Here is a 12,833-nt window from a genome sequence, read left to right as displayed (position 1 = left end):
ATATTATGTAAAAGATATCCTCATTGTATTTGCCCTTCAATGGTCCTGATACCATGTTACATTTGGTTTACAATAACATTTCTTACTCTGACAAACTTTATTAGTTTTCTTTTCTTAATATGTAACACAGTCCTCGAATTACATCTCTTTCCAGAATAGATATGCTTTTGTATTTCGTAGCTTAATACGTTTAGAGATGTACTAATCATTTCAATGCATGATGCAAAATATCTTCTTTCTAGTCATGTCAATCATTGTTAATACTGTATATATATGTGTATATGTGTGTGTGTGTGTGAATGTGTGTGTGTGTATGTGTGTGTGTGCGTATGTGAGTGCGTGTGCGTGTGTAAGTATCCATGCATGCATGTATGTATAAAATCACAAGATGCATATTCTTCGTTTGTGATGAATACCCTTTGTAATTTCGGTACCTGCTTTCTATCGATAATTTCAATTAGTTAAGAAGAATAAAATATTTCTCATATATGTCATAAAGACATTGATGTTTGACCCTTGACAAGATAAGCTATCTTATGATTCACATTATACCAACCACATTTAAAGATAATAATTTAAACCAAATGCCAAATCTGCTGTAACCAACTGATGTATCTAACAAATTTAAGGTCTGTTACACAAAGAATGGTATATGAAGGGAATTAATAATACGAGGACAACATAAACAATGTCTATTCTATCACAGAATACTATTCCTATTGTTCCTTGTGTAGTAGTATATTTCATTGGGGAAAAGAAATGTAGTGATATAAACCAAGAATGGAATCAGCTAGATTAATTCGATTGAAATATAGTTTTGATACATGTTATCTGCATAACTGAATCCCCTAGAAAATGGATAAAGCAACTGCAATAATTGATTTTGACTCAGTCATACAATTCGTTCAATACAACCATCTTTTCAAGCAGAGTTCTATTTCTATTTCTAGATTGTTGAAAGATTTATCAACGAATCCTTTCTTATTCAGCTACTTGAGGCAATTAATCTTTTATTCCTCTGTAAATTGTTACCAATATTAGACAAACAAGTAAGGATTTGAATAAGAAACCTAATTGTATCGCATTTCAGGTTTGCAAGTTTAATAAAATCTTTGGCATAAATATTGAACTCATCTACAAACTAAATCAAGCAAATAATCCAAACCTCCTAATGAATTATATATGATTATAATCAATAAAAGATAATAGTCAGGTGTAAAGTTGATTGTAGTTTTATAGAGAGACGGCGTAATTTTCGTATTCACATTGATATATCAAACAAACTACTCTAATATTAACAGCTGAAATAAAACGCGTGCTGGGAATCTAAAATAAGAATTTCTTATCAGTGTACAGATCTTCAGATTTATAAGAAACTAAGATTAGGCAAAGTTCGTTGCTGTCAAGTACACAGAAGTAGTTGAAGTAAAGTCGACGACTTGCAACATACATTTGTGAAGCAAAATAATTGTTGAAGGGAATATAAATGAGACCAGAATCAACGCATATGCCTTCACCCCAAACATATAAACTGTTGTTTTATTAATTTAAAGTTGTAATATTTATTTTCTTCGAGAAATTGGAAATATTCTCTTTCGCATGAATCTTCACGTGAATGAATGGTTGTAAAATCCTGCATGGAGAAAGAGCTTCATGCTAAAAGTATATCTAATAAAAAGCTAGATCTACTAAAAGGGTGCGATGCCAAGATGTATTATCAAAGATAAGAACTTTTAGAAAAGTTTATACTTTTTTCTGTCATCAATGTATTTCTTTTCGAAACTTACAACGTTTTGTAGTAAACTGAACGTATCATACATACCTGCATATAGAAATACATTCTGGTATATACATTTACAAAGTCACACACTACATGAAAGTGAAGATTATAAATTCTTCATCCACGATAGAATTAAGTTATCATTGGTTTAATATTTGTTAAAATATGAAACAGCTTTATTGGATATCATTCAACCGTTATCACTTATGTTATAGCTATTCGGAAGCAAATTTTCTCCGTTTGCTTTCTTTGCAGTTTTATAGTGCTCCATAAAACGAGGGCTATATTGCTTTGCATGTATGGAAGGCCAAAATAACATCTGATGACACGTTGAGAAAGAAATATTCTGTGTCTGCCATTAGCTTCTCAAACACTTGAGCTATCATCCTAATATTAAACAGGAAATATATTGAATTCAAAACGCAAAATAAAAGCAATTTATAAAGCTTAATGTGCATTTGAAATTTATTTAGAGACAATTTTTCTTATCACTGAAGAGGCCTTGAAGAGAAACTTTTCTGATAATGTTCTTTGCATATTACTTTCACGCCACTGCAGAGGACAAAATGTTGATATAGCATAGTAATTGAATAGATGATGACATTCATGTTAAGGAAACACATATAAAAAAAGCAAGACAAAAAAACAACTTTATATTACCCTACGGAAAGAATTGGGATACGATATCAATAGTTTATCTTTGATTTTAATCTCTGCAATATTCTCAGAATAAAGAAAACTAATAATTAAATAAAAATGGTCGATCAGAATATCTCGAAACAATATAATTAATTCTACATTATTTGACGAGACAAAAGCTCACTTATTTAAAACAGTAACAAGGTAAAGTTTTAGAAAATAAGTTTAATCTTGATATTCTGTTGGATTCTTAACTCATTTGTATAATTCATGTAATTTTATCCAACCATCCATGCATCCATCCATCCTTCTTTTCACACCCAGAGATATACATGCATTTATTTGCGTGTGTATATTTCTGTGCGAATTCATATCCACACACATACACATACACACATAGAAACACACACACACACACACAAACACCGTATATATACTGTTGGATCCTGGATTTCTGGCTTTGCATAAGAAATGCTTTGCCTCATCAGTGGAATACACTCAGAAAACCTCAAAAATACAAATATACGATATACTTACATATATTAACGTATACATACATATATATGGACGTATGCACACGACCAGTTTAAATTGCTCGCTTAAAAACTCTTCGTGCGATATGGTCAGAATATCAGCGCAGCAAATATAGTGACGAAATAAATTTATATAAATAAGGATAAGGTCGATATATAAAATATCGATTTTTATCAAGTGGCCAGCATGGGAATGCATCTATATATATATAGATGCATATATACATATATATATATATATATATATATATATATATATATATATATATATATATATATATATATATATATCACACACACAGCTTCTCGTATTTGGGGTCATCGCTTCTTTCCCCCTTGTTATCTCCCCTTTTTCTTAGCTCTCCTGTGTGTACTTTCTGTCCGGTAGTCGCCATGATAGATCGCTGACCACTACATTTAATTTTTTTCTCCTTATTTCTTTCTGTTGAAGAGCGTAGCTCGAAACGTTAAAGACTTTCTCTATTCCCGAGCGCTAAACTAATACATCGTTTTTTGTTTACACCACCTGTCCTCGTCTGTTGTTGTTTTTTCGTAAATTCTCCCATATATATATATATATATATATATATATATATATATATATATATATATATATATATATATATATATATATATATATATATATATATATGGGAAAATATACAAATAATAACAACAGACGAGGACAGGTGGTGTAAATAACAAAAGTATATATTAGTATGACGCTCGGGAATACGGAAACTCTTTGACGTTTCGAGCTACGCTCTTCAACAGAAAGAATACGGAGACAAGGAGAAAAACACGGAGAAAAAAATTGAATAGTGTTCAGTCAACGGTCAATCAGTGTCTGCCATTAGCTTCTCAAACACTTGAGCTATCATCCTAATATTAAACAGGAAATATATTGAATTAATATATATATATATATATATATATATATATATATATATATATATATATATATATATATATATATATATGCATAAATATATAGATATGTGTATCAGTGAGTCTGTGCGTGTGTGTGTATGTGTGTATGTGTGTGTGTGTGTGAATGAAGGCGGATGTCCTAGTGATCGGACTGTTGCACTCACGCTCGCGAGAACCTGCGTTCGATTCTCAGACCGGGCAGCGCGTTGTTTTCTTGAGAAAAACACTTCATTTCACGTTGCTCTAGTCCTGCTTCTGGTCGATCACGTGATAACCTCATATGTGTGTGCCGGTGTGTATGTTACGCGTGCATATGTATGCAAACATACTTATCTATATATGAACTTGGATGAAACAATTGATATAGCATGAAATGAAAATGTCCATGTAACATAATTAGCTTTTATACACCTGTGATTGGTATGATACTATGTTTCGTGTCAGTGATAGAACTGTTTCATGGAATATTATGTTAAAGATATATGTCAGACTTATGGGAACGATGTTCCAGCGATATTTCACGAAAATGTTGGACATGTTTCATCCTTACTAAGCTTTATCAATGAGGAGTAGCCATCAATCAAAAGCCTAGACGAAATATTCAACTCCAATGTATAAGAAACAGATACTAATACATTCAATGACAATGCGGAAAGCCTGCCGAATTGAATAAAATTTCAGTGTACGAAACGCAAGTGTAACTGCACTAAACTAAAATAACCGAAAGTTTTCTATACATCAGAATAGATTGGTTATTGGTTATAACTTATTCTGGTCTATGAGTCACGTCGTACACTCGCGACGCTTCATCAACCAAGTGTAGGTTGAAGCTTTAGTGAAGGAGTTATTCACCTGGAATGACAACGACCAGTATCAGCGTGGCTTCAAAGAACTGGCAGAAATGTGGCTTCGGACGGTGCAACAGTATGGCATCTACTTTAAATGTTAGGCTGGTTTTGTTGTATCGTGACGAATAAAACAAACAATTTGGTTACAAAACGGTTGATTCTAGAGTAGAAAGGACGCAGAAAAATCTTGAGGTGTAATCTTTGACAGTTTAGGTTTCCTTTATCAGAATGTTAACCTTTATAATTTAAGTGAAGAGTAAAGAGTATTACATTTACCTGCTTATAAACAGGAAAATTTGCAGCAAATTTTATAACACTCCAGCTTTATCGAATAACACTGGTCAAGAAGTAATTTTCATCAAGCATATGTGAAGGTGTACTTAGTGTAGATTTTAATGCTAATTTAAAATATACATTTAGGTTTTTGACACCACCTACAGTTTTCAAGGTGACAAAGTTTTATTTTGTTTTAGCTTATGCATTATATAAAGTATTCAATTAATGACGTGTATCATGTATTTACATCATGGAAACATACCTTTAAAATAAATTGCATTATTCATTGCTGCATAGTTCAGATGCAATCTTTCATCATCTTAAATTAACCAATCAAGTTTTGTCTGATGAAATAGGTATTTCAACATCTCAAACTGTCAAGTTATAAATGGTCTGATGAAATATTTCACCATCTCAAATTCAATATAAGTATAACCGTTTATATCTATTTCCTTACTTGCTTTAGAGTGTCAACAATGTCAAGACAGTGTAAAAATAGTGGTGATGTGTTTTGATATGTCTGTGGACAATTTATTGCGAAAGTTCAAACAAGTACAATAACACAAGAGATCAAGAAGATTAATGAGCTAAACTTTGTCCTCTTGGAGATCAGGATAAGTTATGGGCACAACGTTTTATCTGCTCAGCTTGCTCAAGTGGCATACGTAACTGGTTCAATAATAATAATAATTCCATGACTTTTGCCATTCCAATGATATGGAAGGAACCGAAAGAATATTTTAATGACTTATTTTTGCAAAGTAAATGTCATGGGATTTTCAATGAAAAATAAACACAAAATTGTATATCCCAATTTGGATTCAGCAATGAGACGTGTGCCTCACAATGGAAGTCTGTCAAATCCAGTTCCATCAGATGATGGCATCGGAACAACAGATGATGATGCTGATGAAGGTTTCATGGCTGATGACGATAGCTTTGAACCTCAGAAATTTTTTCAAGCTGAACTGAATGACCTTGTCAGAGACCTATCCCTCTCAAAAGATAAAGCGTAGCTGTTGGCATCAAGACTGAAGGAGAAGTATCTGTTAGCGCACGGCGTTCATATACCTTATTTTCGGCTGAGAAATGTGGTTCTTCAAACGTGTTTTGCTTTTGCAGTAACATCGATGGACTTTTCGAATGTTTATCACGAAATCCTGATCCTGCAGTGTGCCGTTTGTTTATTGACTCTTTAAAACGAAGTTTAAAAGTTGTACTTCTCCATAATGGTAAATTGAAGCCTCCAATTCCTATTGCACACCCCATTCATCTTCAGGAATCATATGAGAAAATGGAACTTTTACTTCATTCCATTGCTTATGAAAGATATTCATGGAAAATATGGGAATATTTAAAAGTTACTGGAATGTTAATGGGAATGCAGTCAGGTTTCACAAAATATTTTTGTTTCTTGTGTCTATAGGATAGTCGGAGAACGGACAGACATTATTCGGAATTAAACTGGCAGACAAGAACATCATACCAGCCAGGACTATCTAGTGTCAAGAATATACATCTTATAGATGTCCTATTGCCTCCTTTGCACGTAAAGCTTGGACTGATAGAACAGTTTGAAAAAACACTAACGAAAAGAAATGCCAGAGTATTTGAGTATATTTTAGAAAAGTTTCCCAAGATCACACAGGCGAATTTGAAAGGAGCTATCTTTGTCGGACCTCAAATTAGAGAAGTGCTAAAAGATGTCAACTTCAAGACAATACTGGATGAACTGGAACTGACTGCCTGGAATGCTTTCAATTGAAAATCTGTAAGAATTTCTTGGACAACAAGACGGCAATGGACTACAAGGATAGCGTCAAGAATTTTCTGAAACGTTACTCAGCAATAGGTTGTCACCGAAAGTTCATTCTTGAACTCCCATCTGGATTTCTCCGTAGACAACCTTGGAGCAATGTCTGATGAATTGGCGGAAGATTTCACCAGGACATTAGTGCTATAGACAAACAGTACCAAGGCTTCTGGAATGACAGTATGCTGGCTGACTACCGTGATCAACCAGATCAGGTACACCGCAAGAAAACAAAATCACAATATTTCTAAAACTGTTGTTCTAACTTTGTTTTGTCTGACCCATTTTTTGTGTATTCACTCTTTGTAAAATGATAGTGATGATTTTTAACTCAATAAACTCATTTACTTTCTAAAAATAACATGTCCTCTTTCATTACGTTAATGATTTCTTATATACAGATATGTTAATATTTGCGTGTATCTACCGAAACACTGCATACAAATGGTGTGAATGTTTGATGTCAGAATGAAAAATTCGTCTAAAATAGTCGGTTTGCATCCGTAATGAGTATAATACACTTACTTTTGTTGACCAGTGTAATGGTTTTGCATCCAAAATAATCAAAGTATCAAACTACCAAGGTTTTTCATAGCATTTATTGTTTCAACACTCAGTTGTGTGGATACTATATTGTTTGGCAATGGCTTTTCACATATCTATATATTCATCTGAAGATGCTGCAGTTAACGTAGTATTTGCACAAGGATAGCATCTCTTAAGTACTTGCTGTGTTAAAATCAAAATGAATATCATAGCCCAATGAAATTTCATCATTGCGACGGTCAAATATATATGACCGTTTTGGGTTATTTTTTAGTGACGCATATCCGCAACAAGCTTTGTATCTGATATGGGTATAACTGAATTTACCATTCACTGACGTTTCGAATATACACCCGGTCATTTAAAAGTCTAGAACATGGAGTGAAAGCAATAATTAACTGAATTAGCCATCTATGTATACGGTAACTGCTGCCCTATTGCCAGAGTGCATACTTTATGCAAGTTACATTCATTGCTATATGTGTGAGTGTGTATGCGTTTGCATGGATATATACATAGTCATAAACACATAGATAGAAGACGAGAGAGCGGAAGAGGGAGATATATTCGCTTTTGAATTTATGTGCCCATGTATACTTGCACATAATATATTTTCGATACGACTATGCACATGGAAACAGTCAGTCATAAAAATGTTTCTTCAGATCTGTACATATAGAAGTAAGATAAATATATGCGAATGATGAGAAATACGTCACTGGAATATATATTGATCGACGGTTGAGTTTAAATAAAGACACTATGATACAGTTTTTTTAGCTCTATTATTGTAAACAAATATGCAAAATGAAGGCAGTACTTAGTTGAATTCGATTCATTTGATACTGACGTTTTTGTAAAGAATAGATTGTTTACTTTAAGGGATAAAATAACAATAAACTTAGGTTTCTTTTATATTTTACAAACATCATTAAAGATACAAATGTAAGGAAACTAAAGTTATTCAGAGGAAGAAAAATATAAAGTAACTCTTATTGTGTAGTTTTTTTGTCATATACATATATATATATATATATGGAACTTAAAAGTATATATACAACATATCTTAATGTATCCGGCAGTACTGTATATATGGTGATGTATCCTCACCATATACTACAAAGAGCAACGATATATATGTACACAGATATGCAGATGTAGTTTATAATTTATATATTTCTGTCTTGTTGTGCATATGTGCGCACACACATATTCATATATATATATATATATATATATATATATATATATATATAAATATATACATATATATATATATGGGAGAATATACAAATAATAACAACAGACGAGGACAGGTGGTGTAAATAACAAGACAAGGAGAAAAACACGGAGAAAAAAAATTGAATAGTGTTCAGTCAACGGTCAGAAAAACATTTTAAAGTCGTTAACCTATTAGAGAAGGAAAACTTTTATTCAGACTTATACTGAAAGAGATGTATATGACAATAACGAACGGGTTTTCCGTCGAAAAACATAAAAGTTACGCCAGACGCATTTCATTTTTCCAAAGTCTCTGAGATATATAGAAATGTTCTGGCGTCTTGAAACAGCGCCTCTTGAATCACCAAGTAAGCATAAAATATCGGAGATTCTAGTTATATATTGAAAGAAATACAGAGTAAATATCTAACGTATACCAGGCATTGGAATATTAGTAATGCAAGAATGCGGATATATCTGAACAGATGTCTTCCTTTCTTAATATAACCATTCTGTGTTACTCTTATATCACATAAACATGTTTGTTTCATGCCAATAGATAGCATCAATAATACCAATAGTCTTAACATCAAAATGTCTATTCCTCTTTACTGTGTAGTATTAAGAATATGTCGGTTTAACAAATGCCAGTAGCATATTGTCTTTTTAAAATCAACTAAAACATTTTTTCTTTTGATTTTTTTAGCTTCCGAGAATTTCATATATTCACGAAACAAAGGTTTGTAAAACACATTTATTGTGAGTGAAACTAATCAAGTCATTAACGACCTACCAAACGATACGCACCAACTATATTACACTTTGCCATCTGATTTTTGTAACAGTAGTAAGCTATTTTATTTTAGCTTCACTTTGATATTGTATTAGTACTAATACTTTTTTCTATAAGTATATAAAACTTTCAAGGAACATTTCCCATAAATGTTACATTTACGTGAAAACAATAATCAAGACACAGCACGTTTCTTTTTTTATTTTTTGTTCCAGTAAAAGTGCTACCATTATTGAAAGTAATTTTTTGCAATATTGCAGAATAGAAGAAGTAAAATTACAAAAATAAGTATGCTTTATAATTTGATTTCTGGATAAAACTATCAAACGCTAATATTAAGAAATAAATAATTTGATAAAACATTGTTTTGGCAAGACTTCCTTATAAGATTAATGGGTAAAACTGATATGTTGACAAGCCTTAGTGAAATGCTACAAAACGCACACAAATCAATATACACACTTCTGATTTAGAAAAAAAAAAAAAAACCACAAGAAGAAATTATTGCAAAATATAATTTAACAAAAAGAACCCTACTAAAACACAAAAGCCAAGACGATTGAACATACGTATACAATATTATGGAATATTGCAAATGAAAGCATCTTGCAACTATTTTACACTATTAATGATGAACAGAACATTTTCAGTTTATTTTTATTTTTCTGCGTGCCTATTGAAAACTATTGCATGTACAATGCAATTCTTTGAATTTTTATTTGTAGATAATAGGAATAAAAAATGGATATCTTATTTTTGCATTTGACGATAAATATTTTTTTCTTATTATCCATATATACACCTGCTGGAAATCCATATTTCTCTTATCAAACAAATCTAGGCGAATATTAGTGACGGATAAAGACAATTATTGGTAGTAACGCTGAAAATGAAAGAAAAATGTTTCTCAAATTGCACATTAGAGCTTCATGTTGAATACCCTTGCGATATCGATTGAATTTTGTTTCGGTAAATTTTGGAAAATACAGGAAAATACAAGATAAAAAAAAAAGATTGTTCTGTCCTTTCTAATAGATTTTTATCTATCTACATCTTACTCTAAATTTCTCCCTACTCCATTTCCAGTATGTCCATACGTGTGTTTTTTCTGAATGTAGCGCAAGGTGTGTTTTTTTTTCCACATTTGGTAATTTAATCATATTTGGAATAGATACAAGATATCATATATTTTAGTGTGTGTGGCCGTTGTGGGGGTGGTGGAAATTGAAAACTGCTACGTGCGTGATATTCTCCAAGAGATTATTAACATCAACAAGCTGAAATTATGGGAAAATAGTATTCAAACTTACTGCCATATCGTATTTTTTGCGCATAGCTTCCTCTTATTCTATGGAATTCGACTTATGGCACCAAGTAATAATCCACAGTATGCAATGAAGTGAATTAACGCAACAATAAGCTCAGAATAATTTAAAAACTGTACCCGCATTTTTCTACTACTACTACTACTACTACTACTACTACTACTACTACTCGCTGCTGCTGCTACTGCCCTTACTGCTATAATGCCACACAGAGTAGGGAAATCGATAGGCATGTCATATTATTTGATTGGAAATTATTCTCTAGACCTTAGGATGTTGAACGGCAAAGCATCTATATTTTTATTTGTCATAAACACGACTACAAGACAAAACATACTGAAACGCTAATTTACTATACTTCTATAAACTAGTTACTATGCATCAAATTCGAAGTCCAATCGTGAACTTGAAAGATATTCATGTTGCCTCTATAATTACCGTCTTTCATTACTTCTCGGATTGAATGGAAAGTCACCAGATTAAACATTCTACAAACATACAGTATTGGCAAAAAGTACACCTACTTGATTCAACACCTTTAATTCGGGTAGACCTGTATCCAAATATTTAGATGCATTAAAACTTTATCGAGTTTTTACGCACGTCAACTAAGAAATGGATGAAACGTTTGTCAGATGATTGATTAAAAGCGGTTTGCTTCTCGGACGACTCCATTCTGAAATGTACTTCAGACCCGGTTATGATTTCTAGCAACCCAAGAACAGGAGACTGATAAGAAATACCTAATAAACAAATGAGACAGTAAAGCCCTTGGACCTACAAGAGGTAACCGAAAATGTAGATTATATCATATTTCTGTGGAACACACCACGCATGTGATTAGCACACGCTCAAAAGTTTCATGAAGGTACTATTTCCCTCTGCGACACGACCTTATCACAAAAGTAATATGCAATACCATTCAGAAAAAAGACTGTCTTGGAATAAATATAGAAAACCTCTCCTGTTATTGAATAAACACACAGACATCAACGCAAGGTATACTGGTAGAACAGTCACTCACATATGTGTTAAGTGTAAACATGATTGGTCGGATATTGCTGTTTGAGGCAGTCAAGAAAATGTATGTACCGTTATAGAGGTCAGTCGTCGTGTTGATATGAATATGTCTTTTAAAACGAAAGAGGAGGGTAATTATGAACAACTGATTCGAAACGTCTAATTTCTATACCCAGATTATAAATTTACATGTATAACAATAACAATCGGTGCATTTGCGTTTGTAAGTGACAAACAGTGTAAGTAAGAGTTTTCAGAAAAAGGAATCGACCAACTAATTCGCATATTAGAAATAAGTGGAACAGTAAAGTTATACAAGGCTTTTCTCATGTTTAAGACGGGACATTTTTTGCTGCTATCTACACTCCAACGATGAAGCTTTCTACCTTTTTTAGAAACCAGCTCCTTCCTCATAGGAAGAATAAGAAAAATTAAAAAGAAAAGAGAACATACACGTGTACGTATCACACTCAATCTTTAATAGTGATCAGTAAAAGATTGTATTTATGCGACTAGATTAATATCACCTATACTCTGATATGAAGTACTGATGAAGAGGTTACGAATAATAAAATTTTATTGAATCTAGCTAAAATTTTTAGGTGTTCATATGTCCATCAAATTACTATACTTGTATAAAGTTCTAATCGCTCATAACAATAGAGAAATTGGTTTATCATCAGAAGGCGATCTGTGGAGAATGAATATAATGTCATCAGTAATTCCTTAGCGATCGAAATTCATTTATTGTTATTTGAGCATATCTCAGAGACCTATCTAAATTCTACCTTATAATGTGAAATTACGAAGTCACGATACATACTTCAGGGAATATCTCTTCTTTTTTTAGTTTTGTCATTTAATCAAGTACCATTCCAATACATCTATTACAATCATTTCTATACATCTAATTTTGTACTATGTGCTAATACATACATATTCATACACATATACGGATACGTTTCAATACCAAGAATATTTACAATTTATAATCCCCATATCCACTTATGACGAAATTTATACTGATGGATAATTATGGTTGCAGAATCAGTACGTTATTATTACTTTAAAAAATTTTTAATGTTGCATTTGATTGTTTTCGTTTTATC

Source organism: Octopus bimaculoides, chromosome 2 (assembly GCF_046866305.1).
Source record: "Octopus bimaculoides isolate indiv1 chromosome 2, ASM4686630v1, whole genome shotgun sequence".
Classification (NCBI taxonomy): Eukaryota; Metazoa; Mollusca; class Cephalopoda; order Octopoda; family Octopodidae; genus Octopus; species Octopus bimaculoides.
Note: the sequence above shows the minus strand (reverse complement) of the source record.